The 13,002-nt window shown below is 36.5% G+C and overlaps 1 protein-coding gene across 11 annotated transcripts in view; it reads left to right on the top strand.

The window, feature by feature from the left end:
- The window catches only part of ZZZ3 (zinc finger ZZ-type containing 3), a 127,715-nt gene that overhangs the window by 56,320 nt on the left and 58,393 nt on the right, over positions 1–13,002 (top strand). The window lies entirely within an intron of this gene.

Here is a 13,002-nt window from a genome sequence, read left to right as displayed (position 1 = left end):
TTTTTGTTGTTTTAATATGTTTTATATCATGTTAGTTAATTTATAAAATGGAAACACATCGAGTTACCACAGGGTGCTTTGATTTATAATTCTAGGTAGCATAGAACAATTAATGAGTGCTTAGATATCATCCAGATATGTGAAGTCTGGCAGGCTTGATACCTACTTTTATCTTACTTACACTTAATTCCCAATTAAAATTTTTTATTAAAAAATGTGCTTTATGCATCATCTTTGACTTTTGTGACTTAGAGAAGTGGATATTACTATTAACACTATGCAATATATTGTAATTAATGTATTAGCAAGAGTTAGTCTACTGGATAGTTTACATAAAACATTTGACATAGCTTTTCCTGATACTAAATGTAAAGGAAGACTGTATCTTAAAATATTACCAGCTCTCAACCTTGCTAAGTCACTGTTTTAAATAAAGAATTCTGTATCCAAAATTTTCACAATATTACTTGCTTAGATTTCCTATATTCGGGGCTGTAACACAAGATTTGGAGCTTACTATGTCTAGATAATCCTGAAAGGAACTATAACACACAGTGCTCTTAAATATCAGGATTAGCAACGGTAAAAGACAGACTTATGTAATAAGTTAATTACCTTTACTCCTACAGGGTAGGCTTTTGAATTAATACCACAATCAGATTATATAGACTGTACATAAATATTTTGATTTAGGAACATTTCTAATAGTTTTGTTGTGACAATTGCCAGACCCTAGTATGTGTCAAATCAAAGTATCAAATCCTGGTTGTGGGGACATATTATTATTTTTGCCATACATTGTAGATAGTTTAGATTTGTATATGGTAATACAGTGATCTGTCAGCATAGGCCTCTCTTCTGAAAAGTTTTCTTCTGCTCTTTTGAAATCCTATTTTAATATTGTATTTGATAGTTCATGTCATCTGAGCATTTTACAATTCTGTGAAAATGTTAGAGTCTCGAGTATTTGGAATATTTGAAGTCTAATTTTAGATAGCAGAACAACTCATAAATGAAGTTTTTTTTTTGTATTAGAAATAAGTTGAGTTCTGCTGTTCATATATACTAACAGTTTTTTTTTTTTTTCTGAGGCAGCATCTCGCTCCATTGCCCAGGCTGGAGTACAGAGGTGCAATCATGGCTCACTGCAACCTTGACTTCCCTGGGCTCAAGCAGTCCTCCCTTCTCAGCCTCCCAAGTAGCTGGGACTACAGGCGCATGCCACCACGCCTGGCTAATATTTTTTTGTATTTTGTAGAGGCAGGGTTTCGCCATGGTGCCCAGGCAGGTCTTAATCTCCTGGGCTCGATTGATCCTCCCACCTCAGCCTCCCAAAGTATTGGGTGTAGGCATGAGCCACTGCCCCTGGCCTAGTATCAGTTTTTAAAAGTAGACCTGTTTATCTGCAGTGCAGGGAAGGAGAGCATATGTCTTAGGAAAATACCAAAAACTAAAGAAATGTGAATTTTTATAAAATGATATATGTTCTGTTCTTTGCTTTTTATTGTTTTAATCTTGACTGGTTATTGATTGTGGAAATTTTTTTTCTAGTAATTCACTACAGTATTACTTTTTGTAAGAGATTGCCTGATAATAATTCTGAAGGATGATGTTCACATAAAACAGTTATCTAAAGATACAGTCATAACATTGATATTCCACATTCATAACCCTTTGAGGATGAGAACAATACAGCTTAATGGGTGCTTTTATACATTTAATATAGTGTGCTTTTATGTGTTTATTTTTCATGCGTTCCTTAAGATATAGAGAGTCCTTTGGAATTTGGATGCTAGTTGCTTTGTTAGGACAGTGTTTTCAAATTAATGCTTCATTGGGTGACATTGGGGAAAACAAATTACTGATTCTTCCTTTTTTGCCTTGCTCCAGATCATTTGAAGCATAGCACTTTTTTTTTTTTGGAGACAGGGTTTCACTCTTATCAACCGGGCTGGAGTGCGGTGGCACAGTCATGGCTCACCACAGCTTTGACCGCCCAGGCTTAGATTGTCCTTCCACCTCAGCCTCCCACGTTGCTGGGGCTTACAGGTGCACACCATCACACCTGTCTAATTTTTTGTAATTTTAGTTGAGACAGGGGTTCGCCATGTTGTCCAGGCTGATCTTGAACTCCTGGACTCAAGTGATCTGCCCGCCTTGGCCTCCCAAAGTGCTGGGATTACAGGCACGAGCTGCTGCATCGGGCCAGGATAGCACTTTTGAAACTTTATCTTTTTTGTTTTTTTCAAAGGAAGCAAATCAGAAGTGAGATGGAGTATCATGATTAGCATCTCAGAGCTAATTTAAGGAAAATTGGGAGAGGGTGTTTGATCATGTCAGATCTAATCTCTTTCAGTAAAGTCTCTCTTTCCTTCCCTGTACTTTCATTCCTATGCTTTTTGTCTAGAGCCAAGAGATGGTTGGATATAATGTTGGCTCTTTTTAATCCAAGTTGCCATTGCTAAAAATAGCATCATGACATCTGTCTAGTGCTTTCAAGTCTCAAGTAGATTTCTGGCAGTTTGAAAATGATGTTAAAAAGCACTTGGGTTTAAAAAAAGGCACTTGAAGGAGATGGTTTATTACTGTCCTGTACACACGTGTACATACCTTGTCAAATGTTACTTCTCTTCCTTATTCTCCCTATGCTAGAAAAGTTCTCCAGGTAATTGCTTTTTGAAACCGAGGTTGAGCATTGCCCAGCCTAAATATGAATATCTCTACCAGTAGGGAATGAATACTTCCTGATAGCCAGTTTTAAAAGTAGGTTGTTAACAGAAAATTCTGAGCATGGCATAGTTGTTTGTCTAGAGCCAGGGGGACATAACTCTGTGTTACTCTAGTTGAAATTTTTCCTCCAAGCTAACAGTGATCAACAGCCTTCTATCCTAGTGTTCAGCTTATAGTTTATCTGTCTTGTGTGCAAAGATATCCCATATAAGGTCATCTGATCACTTGTAAATGTTTGCAAAAGTATTGTGTAGAGTCCTAGTCTTAGATGTAATTTATGATAAGTTAGGCAATAGACCAGGGAAACAAATCTGTGGATGTTCTGGATACTAGCTTGATGCCTGTCTAGATGCCATCCCTCTTCTCTAGCGCGTAAATCCACAGTGTTCTTTTATGTATTTATTTTTCCAAATGGAGAACCCCACTGTGAGAAAGGAACCAGAGAATATCTTTTTCTCTGGCAAGATTCCATCTGTGGATTATTTTATTAGACATGACTTCTGAAAGATTAGGGGTGGAGGATCAAAAGAAATATTCTTTATTTGAAAGCTCTTTGATCTTCAGGGTTGATAGAATCTGTTAAAGTGGTAGATAATACAGTACCTAATAACTTCTTTTTTGGCTTAAATAGCCTCCCTGAATGAGATTGTTTACATAACTGTGATTGCCCTTTCTGTTTGGGAATTGACCTCTTGCTAATTTTTGAAACAGGAGCACTGAAACAGATCTCTAAATTTTGAAGGTCTGGCTCCAGGAAGCACAAGTGTGGAAGATTTTAGGTCTTAGGCTTTAATGTTCAGAGCATTTCTTCCAATTCAAAACGTAATCACTGGAAAATAAACTTCTAAATGAAAATGTGATTTGGTCAACTGCCTCTGAATTATCATTGTGCAACATTACTTAAATAAATTTGTTTGAAAGACCTTGGGTATCTTCATTTAAGGATTGTTGGTATTATAACATTTCATGAACAGATAAGGGGGTGAAAAGTCAAATTTAGGGATTCTAGATTCTTGAGATCTTACAAAGATTAACTTATTGGTAACAGATTGCTAACATTTATACCAGTTCTTAAGTTTCTACATAATGAACCTGTAAGATAGTTATCGCTCATCTAAGAGTGTTGCTCAGGTACTCTGCAGGTGAACGTATTATTTTCAAGCCACATTAAAGAGTTTCTAAGAATTGTAGTGTTAAACTTGGTTTTTGGAAAATGTTAATGATAGTAAATAATTATAATATGTCCTTCTGTTGCACCGTGCTTATTTCATAGTTGATTAAACAAACATTTGATATTTTCATCAATTTTGGAAGCTGCATAGAGAAAATCTTAATCAGTTCTTGGAGATTTACTTATTGAGAGTCTACTTTTACTGTTGGTCAAAGTAATTTCTTTCAAGGGACCAGAAAAACTCCAGAATCTTTCTTAAAAATCACTAGAGGAGTCATCCTGCCCTGAATAAGATTACATTTGTATTGTGCTTCATAAGTTACACATCAGTTTCATTAGTTTCTCATTTGACTATCATGACAGTTTGAAAGTAGACAGGATAGGTACCGTTATACAGTCCCCATTTCCTAACTCGTAATTAAGATTTTTAAATTATTAATTTTAAGTAACATAATGAATTTCTAAATAGGATCAAACTTCTATCTTTTAATTACTAGTTTGAACTGTACTTGGTTACCTCATCCAATGAGGACTTATTTCATGGACTTTGGGTTTGTTTCTGTGTTGAGAAACCCCATGGAGCAGATCTTGGGGACTCAGTTGTCAGGAATTGTTTACCCTGAGGTTAAGCTCTGTTATTGATTATCTGATTATCTGATTTTTATTTGTTACAGAACCAGCATTATAGGTAAGTAATTTGCTTTATTTATTGAATGAAATACTTTCATGTTCACTATTTTAAAGAACATCTTATTTGTGAAGAATTATCTGGTGAAATAAAACTATGGCTATAGCTTGATTTCAAATAGAGGATTTGGATAATTTGAAAAGAATACTCTGGGGTATTTTAGAATGCATTAGGTATATTAAAGTCAAAGATTACTAAGGAAAACTCATGCTTGGTATACCTTCTCAACTCACCAGAAAAGGCTGTAGGATAATAGCCAGATTTACCCCTCTAGTCTGGCACAAAGATTAATGGAAGGAGAGAGGTAGCTTTCTAAAACGAGTCCCCAACCAGTCCGTGGCCTGTTAGGAACCAGGCCACACACCAGGAGGTGAGCAGCGGGCAAGCAAGCAAAGCTTCATCTGTATTTACAGCTGCTTCTCCCTGAGCTGCACCTCCTGTCAGATCAGCAGTGAAATTAGATTCTCATAGGAGCATGAACTCTATTGTGAACTGTGCATGTGAGGGATCTAGGTTGCACGCTCCTTATGAGAATCTAATGCCTGATGATCTGTCACTGTCTCCTGTCACCCCTAGATGAGATCGTCTAGTTGCAGGAAAACAAGCTCAGGGCTCCCACTGATTCTACATTATGGTGAGTTGTATAATTATTTCATTAGATATTACAATGGAATAATAATAATAGAAATAAAGTGCACAATAAATGTAATGTGCTTGAATCATCCTGAAACCACCCCTCGTGAACCCCCACCACCCAGTCTGTGGAAAAAATTGTACTTCAGGAAACTGGTTCCCAGTGTCAAAAAGATTGGGGACTGCTGCTCTAAAATATGTAAGTTTTGCTTGTAAGTAGAGTAAACCCACTGACTAATCAAAACATTAAGTGAAGTTTTTGCTTTTTCCTTTGAATATCAACTTGTTTTGTTTCAACTACTTTAGATGGTATCTAAAAGTAACTGTCTGCCGTAATCCAAGTATATTTGTACCCAAGTATAATTTAACCCTTTCTTTTCTTTTTGAGACAGGGTCTCACTCTGTCACCCAGGCTGGAGTGCAGTGGTACCATCTCAGCTCACTGTAACCTCTGCCTCCCAGGTTCAAGCGATTCTCCTGCCTCAGCCTCCTGAGTAGTTGGGATTACAGGCATGTGCCACCATACCTGGCTAGTTTTTTTTTTATTTTTTTATAGAGATGGGGTTTCACCATGTTGGCCAGGCTGGTCTTGAACTCCTGACCTCAAGTGATCTGCCCATCTCAGCATCCCAAAGTGCTGGGATTACAGGTGTGAGCCACCATAGCTGGCCACACTTAACCTTTTCTTTTTGATTTAGGTTCATCTTTTGACAGAGGTTATGAAGTAATACTTTTCTGGCATCATTGCCAGAGTAGGTCTTTTTTTTCCTGTGGTAAATGATTTTGGGCTGCTTGGTTTTTTGTGTTCTTATACTCTGTTTCTTTTCTATGTTCTTTTCTAAGTTCTGTGACTTTTTATTATTTTCTTCGTTTTTGTTGGCTTTCACAAGTCACTGCTATTATAGTACCTTTCTTTAGTAACTAAGACTTTCCTTCTAATTGACTGCTTTTAGTTTTCTTTGAACTTGGATATCAGAATAACACTGTCAGAATTATGTCTCATGGTTCTTTAGTGATTGATATATTGAGGAGTTTATCTTTGAATGAATATGTGTCAGTGTGTGGGATGTTTGATTGTATTTTCTTGTTTGTATGCTTTCTGGTTTGGGGGCTGTGTTTATGTAAATTACCAGATCTAAATTCTGAATAGAGAAACAATTATTGTTTCCTTATATATGGTAAGAAAGACTTATTTAGCAATAAACCCCATCTGAAATAATTACTTATCTACAATTTTGACACTAATTGAAGCTTAGCTTTTAGTTGCAGAAACTTAATTTTGGTAATTTTTTATAGAAGTGTACAGAAAATCAACTTTTTTCCTTCTATACTCGCTCTGTTTCGGTACTTCAATTCTGACACCAGATCTATAGGAAACCTCAACTATTTTTCTCTGTACTCACACTCAACACTTCTGTGACCAGATTTGTGGTGATTTTTCCCACTGACCAATTCTCTGACTCAGTTGGATGTCCTACAATTCCATTCAATATTCTGACATTAACTGTAGTTAGTGCAGACCCCACAGGTTAAGGTCTCCATCCTGCAAGACTGCCTCCCACTTCAGAAGCCAATCACAAATGGTAGGTCATCAGATTACCCACAGTTTCTGTCGGACTTGACTACAAAGTGGAGGTTCCCACCAGCCCCTCCTCAGATTCAGTAATTTGCTAGAGTGGCTCACAGACCTCAGGAAAACAATTTATTTATTGTGGCTGATTAATTACGAAGGATATTTCAAAGGATCCAAATGAAGAGTCAGATGGAGAGAGATGTACGGCAAGATCTGGAAGGGTCCCAGGCACAGAAGCTCTTTCCTGTGGAGTTTGGGTCGGCCACCCTCAAAGCTCGTAGATGTGTTCACCAATCTAGTAGCTTCTAAACTTTGTCTTTTAGGGGTTTTTCAAAATAGAGCTTCATTTCTCAGGCATGCATGATTATTAACTCAATCTCCAGCTCCTCTAACCTCCCCAGAGCATACTAGGGTTGGGGCTTGTAAGTTGTAATGATGGCTTGCTCTCTATAATGACCATCTTCCACCCAGGACTCCACCCAGAGTGACTTTATTAGAACAAAAGGGTCTCCTGTCATCCAGGAAATTCTAAGGGATTCAGGAACTCTGTCAGGCACTGCTGTCACTCAGAAAATTGTAGAGGTCGTAGGAGCTGTGTGTCAGGAACTGAGATCAAAGACCAACTATTAGGAACAAAGATTTTTCTAGTATCCCTATTTACAAGAGTTTTAGGAGCTCTATGCCCAGAATGGGAGTAGAGACCAATATATTTATTTTTTATTATTTCACAAGTAGGTTTAGGAATGTTGTATTTTTACATATTAGTAAGAAGAGTATACCATATTTGCCATTTTTTGTGTTGTTTCATGTTATCAGATATTATAATGTATAGTAATAAATGGGAAGATCTGTCTTGTGACCTACTTCTCTCTTTTTTTTTTTTGGTCTCACTTTTCAGTGGAGTCTTTTTGTTTAACTTTTATTTCTTTTATTGTGGAAAGCTGCTTTTGTTTATCTCTTTATTCTCTGATTTTAACATAGGGAAAATCTGAATGTAGCCAGAGGAGACTAATAATTCGTGCGGGACCCTCTCAGGCAAGATTTTCTGTGGTGTGCTATGATAGAATTTTCACACATATCTACTAATCTTGGGAACTGGATTATAGACATTGTACATATGTTGCTGAGGGTCAGGGTTTTGTTTTCTTCCCTTAAAAAATGTTGACATTTGTTCTGACAGGCAGTTAATTTGGGGGTAAACTTGGTCCTCTTAAGGCTTATGCTTACCTTTGTTAGGGGAAGTACAGAGTAGCCTGTTCTCTAGATCTTGGTTAACCTTCTGTAGTATGGCCTTAGTGATACCTTGTTTAAAGAGGTAATTTACTATGGTTGATAGAATCCTGAATGTTTCTAGCCTTGTGAGGACACTGTTAGTTGTTCTTTATATAGCTCCTTGGTAGTTATTCTTTGCTTGGTTTGTGGAGTCTCATCTTATATGTGTGTAGCATTATATTCAGCCAGACTCGAGAGGACCTCTATGCAGATAGCATTGTTTGTCTTTCTGTGTTGCTTCTTCCTTTTTGATACTCCGTCCCACAAATTCTAGCTGCTTCAGCTTCCCCAAACTGTTTTCTGTCTCTGCTCAGCAACACACGTCCCTGTTCTATAGTACTGATAGTACTTCCAAGTAGAAAGAGAGGGTGATGATAGGGCTTATTTCGTTTGTTTGCCCTCTTTCACAGATCACAGTTACAGGCTGTCTGTTGTCTAATGTTTGGAAATAGTTATTATTTGTATATTTTCTCCAGTTTTGTAGTTGTGGATGGCAGGATGGCCATTCCGTATCAGTTACTGTTATGACTGTAAGCGGATGTCTCTGATATAATTTTAATATGCACTGGGTATGTTTTCTTCCTATAATACTCAACCCCAAGCCTGCAATTTGATTATCTGGGGATTACCTTGGGCGAGCTTTTACTTACACCTTAAAAAACAGTTTCAGCAACTTCTTTTTTAAAAGAAGTTGAAGTCAGAAATTGGAAGAGTAGGAATTTTAATTGAAGAATGACGGTAACTTTTACCTACTTGTTTTAGTTATGATTAGGTGTTGCTGAGGTTGGAACAGAAATAAAGATTAGGTTACTGGTGAGGTAAAGCTCATGAGGATGGGTAAAAGAGAGAATGTGACACACAAGAAGATATGAAACTTTTTTACTAGGTTTGAAATGGTAATTCTAAGAGTCTAAGGAATTATGTATTTGTTAGCTATTTTTCATAGATATTTCAAGGATTTTTGTTGTACCAGATTTGCTGTGTAGTGTTGTAATAAAGCCACGGTGAATATGCTCTTTTTATGTGGCTTATCAGTTTAATCCAGTTTCTAGTACATGGTTTTCTTTTTAAATAAATTTAAATATAGAGTATTTTGGAGAAATCTGTTTTTCCTTATACTTTAATTTTTACCATTTATGTTGGAAAAATTTTATTCAGGTGTTTTTTGTTTTGCTATTTTTCACTTGTTTTACATTATCATTCCTTTTAGTTTATTTTGTTTGTTTTGTTTTGTTTCTTTTGAGATAGGTTCTCACTTACTCTGTCACCCAGGTTGTAGTGCAGTGGCACAATCTAGGCTCACTGCAGCCTCAGTCCCTCTGGCTCAAGCAATCCTCCCACCTCAGCTGCCCGAGTAGCAGGTGTGTGCCACCACACCTGGCTAATTTTTTTTTTTTTTTTAAATAGAGATAAGGCCTCACTATGTTGCCCAGGCTAGTTTTGAACTCCTGGCCTCCTTCCTCGGCTTCCCAAAGTATTGGGATTACAGGCGTCGGCCAGCACACCCAACCCTTCAATTATTAACGCATTCATATTTTTTAACTAAAGGTTCTCAAAACATAATTAAGATTATGCTTAAACTTAGTCAGAGGGAAGGATCATGTTACTTTCTTATTGGCAATGAGTGTAAGATGTGAGACTGAAAAAGATTACAATAAAAACTGGAAGTATCTTCTTTTATTTTATCATTATTATATTTATATTTTTTCGAGACAGGGTCTCGCTGTGTTGCCCAGGCTGGAGTACAGTGGTGTGATCATGCCTTACTGCAGCCTCGATTTCCTGGGCACAGGAGGTCCTCCTGCCTTGGCCTCCCGAGTAGCTGGGACTACAGGTGCACACCACCACATGTGGCTAATTTTTATATTTTCTTGTAGAGATGGGGTTTTGCCATGTTGCCCAGGCTGGTGTCAAACTCCTGGGCTCAAGCTGTCCTCCTGCCTTGGCCTCCCAAAGTGCTGGGATTACAGGTGTGAGGCACCATGCCTGGACTTTATTTTTTTTAATTTAAATTTAAATTTTTATTTCTTAATTTTTTTCCCAAACTCTTTCTTCACACTGGATTTTTTTTTTTTTTTAAAGGGAGGGTCTCACTCTGTCACCCAGGCTGAAGTGCAGTGACACAATCATGGCTCACTGCAGCCTTGAACTCCTGGGCTCAAGCGATCCTCCTGCCTCAACTTTCTAATTTTATTTAATTTTTTGTAGAGACAGGGTCTTTCTCTGTTGCCTAGGCTGGTCATGAACTTTGGGTGTCAAGTGATCCTCCCAAAGTCTTGGGATTACAGTTATGAGCCACTGTGCCTGGCCAGTAGTGTTTTTTTGAGACACTGATTATAACTAGATAATGTTTTTATTTTAAGATGCTTATATTATTTAGATCTAGACTCTCACTATATTGTTAAAGTTTATTTTTAAATTATTTACCAAATCAAGGTGATTGGGCTAGATTTGAGGAACTCTACAACTGCCTTCCAATTATTTTTAGCTGGCAGTATGATGCTAAGCTTTTGTTTCTGCAAAAAAACTTTATTTTGATTTCTGTAATTATAATTAGTGTATTATATACATGGTTTTGGACTCACTTCTTTCTGTGTTCTTGCCCTTAACTTTTGGCACTGCTTAGGCTTCAGTTATTGGCTTTGTTCTTCTTCCTTTGCATGCTCTCTCTGGGTGTTCCCACTCACTGCTGTGGCTTAAATTACTATCTATATACTGATGAATTTTGAAATGCCTGTCACCAACTCAGATTATTCTTGAGTATCAGGCTGTTTAGTAGATAGCTGCATTTCCATGTCCCATAGTATACCCAGTGGAACATGTCTGAAACTGAACTTATTTCTTCTTTCATACTCATACTGAATAATCACATTTTTTCCCGAATTTGGTGGAGTCTTTTACTTGCCCAATCCAGAAAAAGCAAAGTATTCTTCAACTACTTACTTGTTTACTACACCTTCCTCTCCTACTGTTCTTACTGATTCAACTCAGTTTCTTCCTTTCCTCTCCCTTTCCCTCTCCCTCTCCCTTTCCTTTTCTCTTTCCTCTTTCCTCTTTTCTCCTTTCCTTTTCCCTTTCCCTTTTCTTTCTTTCTTTCTTTCTTTCTTTCTTTCTTTTCTTTCTTTCTCTCTCTCTCTCTTTCTTTCTTTTCTTTCTTGCTTTTCTTTCTTGCTTCTTTCTCTTTCTTTCTTTCTTTCTTTCTTTCTTTCTTTCTCTTTCTTTCTTTCCTTCTTTCCATCTTTCTTTCCTTCCTTCCTTCCTTCCATAGGCCACTGTCATCTGTTTTCTGGATTACTTAACATACTTATTTGCTTTCTGTGGTGCTAGTTTACTTTGCCAGTGAACTCTTATACTGTAGCTGGAGTAAATGTCTTAGAATAAAATCGACTCTTTAAAATGAATCACTGCATGATTTTTAAACATGTCTTTTACTGTCTGCCTCTCCCTCTACATTCTATTCCCACTGAATCTTGATTTCCTTAGTTCCTGAATTATATTCTCTAACTCTAGGCCTCCTCATATGCCTAACTGCCTGCTCTACTTTTCCCCTGTTTTCTTAGTTATTGTGCTACTTCTACGAAGGGAGAAGCCTTTTGCAATTTGGACATCATATTCTCTGAGAAATCTTTCTTATCTTCAAGACTGATTATTAGTTGCTCCTTGTGTGCTGTGTTGTAGTTATGATTGCCTGTAAATGTGTACAAGAGACCATAAGCTCTTTGAGGGAATCATGTCTTTCTGGTTGGTTGATACATCAGTGGTGAAATTTCAAGCATTATCCTGCTTTGGAAGTGTCAGAGAAAAATTTAGTGTGCTTTTCATAGTAGAAAAATTTTAATATCATTATTTGACTTTCAAGATTCTGAATTTTACATAGCATTAGTGATTTTTTTAACATTTAAATTTTCAAAAGAAAAGATAAATATGCGATACCATCATTCATATGGTTCGTTTAACTCAGCTATGGGGAGACATGTAAGAGGAGTCTTATGTTTACAGATGAGTTATCCGAGTTTGTTACCTAGTGGTAAAATCATGTTTTTACATGGTCATATAAGAAATGTAAGTTCAGTTTTTAATAATACCAGACTTCCAAAGAGAAGAAGTCATTGTATTATAAAATAAATTTATATTTGGTATTATGAGAATGTTTTGTATGATTGTAAGTATAATTTTACAGTCTAGAGTTTTGCCAGTAGGCTTTAGAAGCCTACAGAGTGGTTAAGAATTTGATTGTGGTTGTCTTTACTGAATTGAAGGACTTCAAAGAAAATGTGTGTCCTTGCCTTTTTATGTGTGTCTGTTCAAAGATTTTCAGTAGAGGATAGTACTCAACTTTCTCTGTAAAAACTCATAATTTTGAGTAGATGCTAGGATTAATTTAAAATGACATGTCCTGTGTCTTTGGAGTTACTATGAAATGATAGCATACATATAGTTTAACATACATGTAGTTTGGGGTATATTTGAGGTGTGTTGTTCGTTACTGTATTAGTTTTTAACTAGAAGTTATTTAATTTGTCTGTATTATATGAAACTTTTATGTATTTGTAATACTAGAATAAGAGGTAAACATTTTAGATTTTACAGTGGATTGTTTCATAGAATGGGTAATCTAAAATTCTGGAGTAGGGAAATATCAAGGGAATCTTGATGTGACTGGTTGTCAGGGGTTTTTTTCTAGATGATTGTGAAATTTTTGTTCTATTAGCTATAATATAGTTGAATTCAGCTTTCTATTTTAAGAGAGAAAACTCAATAATTCTGTGGCATATATTTAGAAAAGCAGAACCTAGGGATAAATTGAAAAGGTCATCTTTTAAGGTCTTTTCCCATAAGAATCTTTGAGTCTTCAGGGGAAAAATACCGATTTTTGAAGGCTATAATAATGTGTTTTAAAAACACTGACAGATTCTTTTAAAATTTCCTATACAA

Source organism: Trachypithecus francoisi, unplaced genomic scaffold (assembly GCF_009764315.1).
Source record: "Trachypithecus francoisi isolate TF-2019V2 unplaced genomic scaffold, Tfra_2.0 Lachesis_group12, whole genome shotgun sequence".
NCBI lineage: Eukaryota > Metazoa > Chordata > Mammalia > Primates > Cercopithecidae > Trachypithecus > Trachypithecus francoisi.
This window is presented reverse-complemented; position numbering and strand designations above follow the sequence as displayed.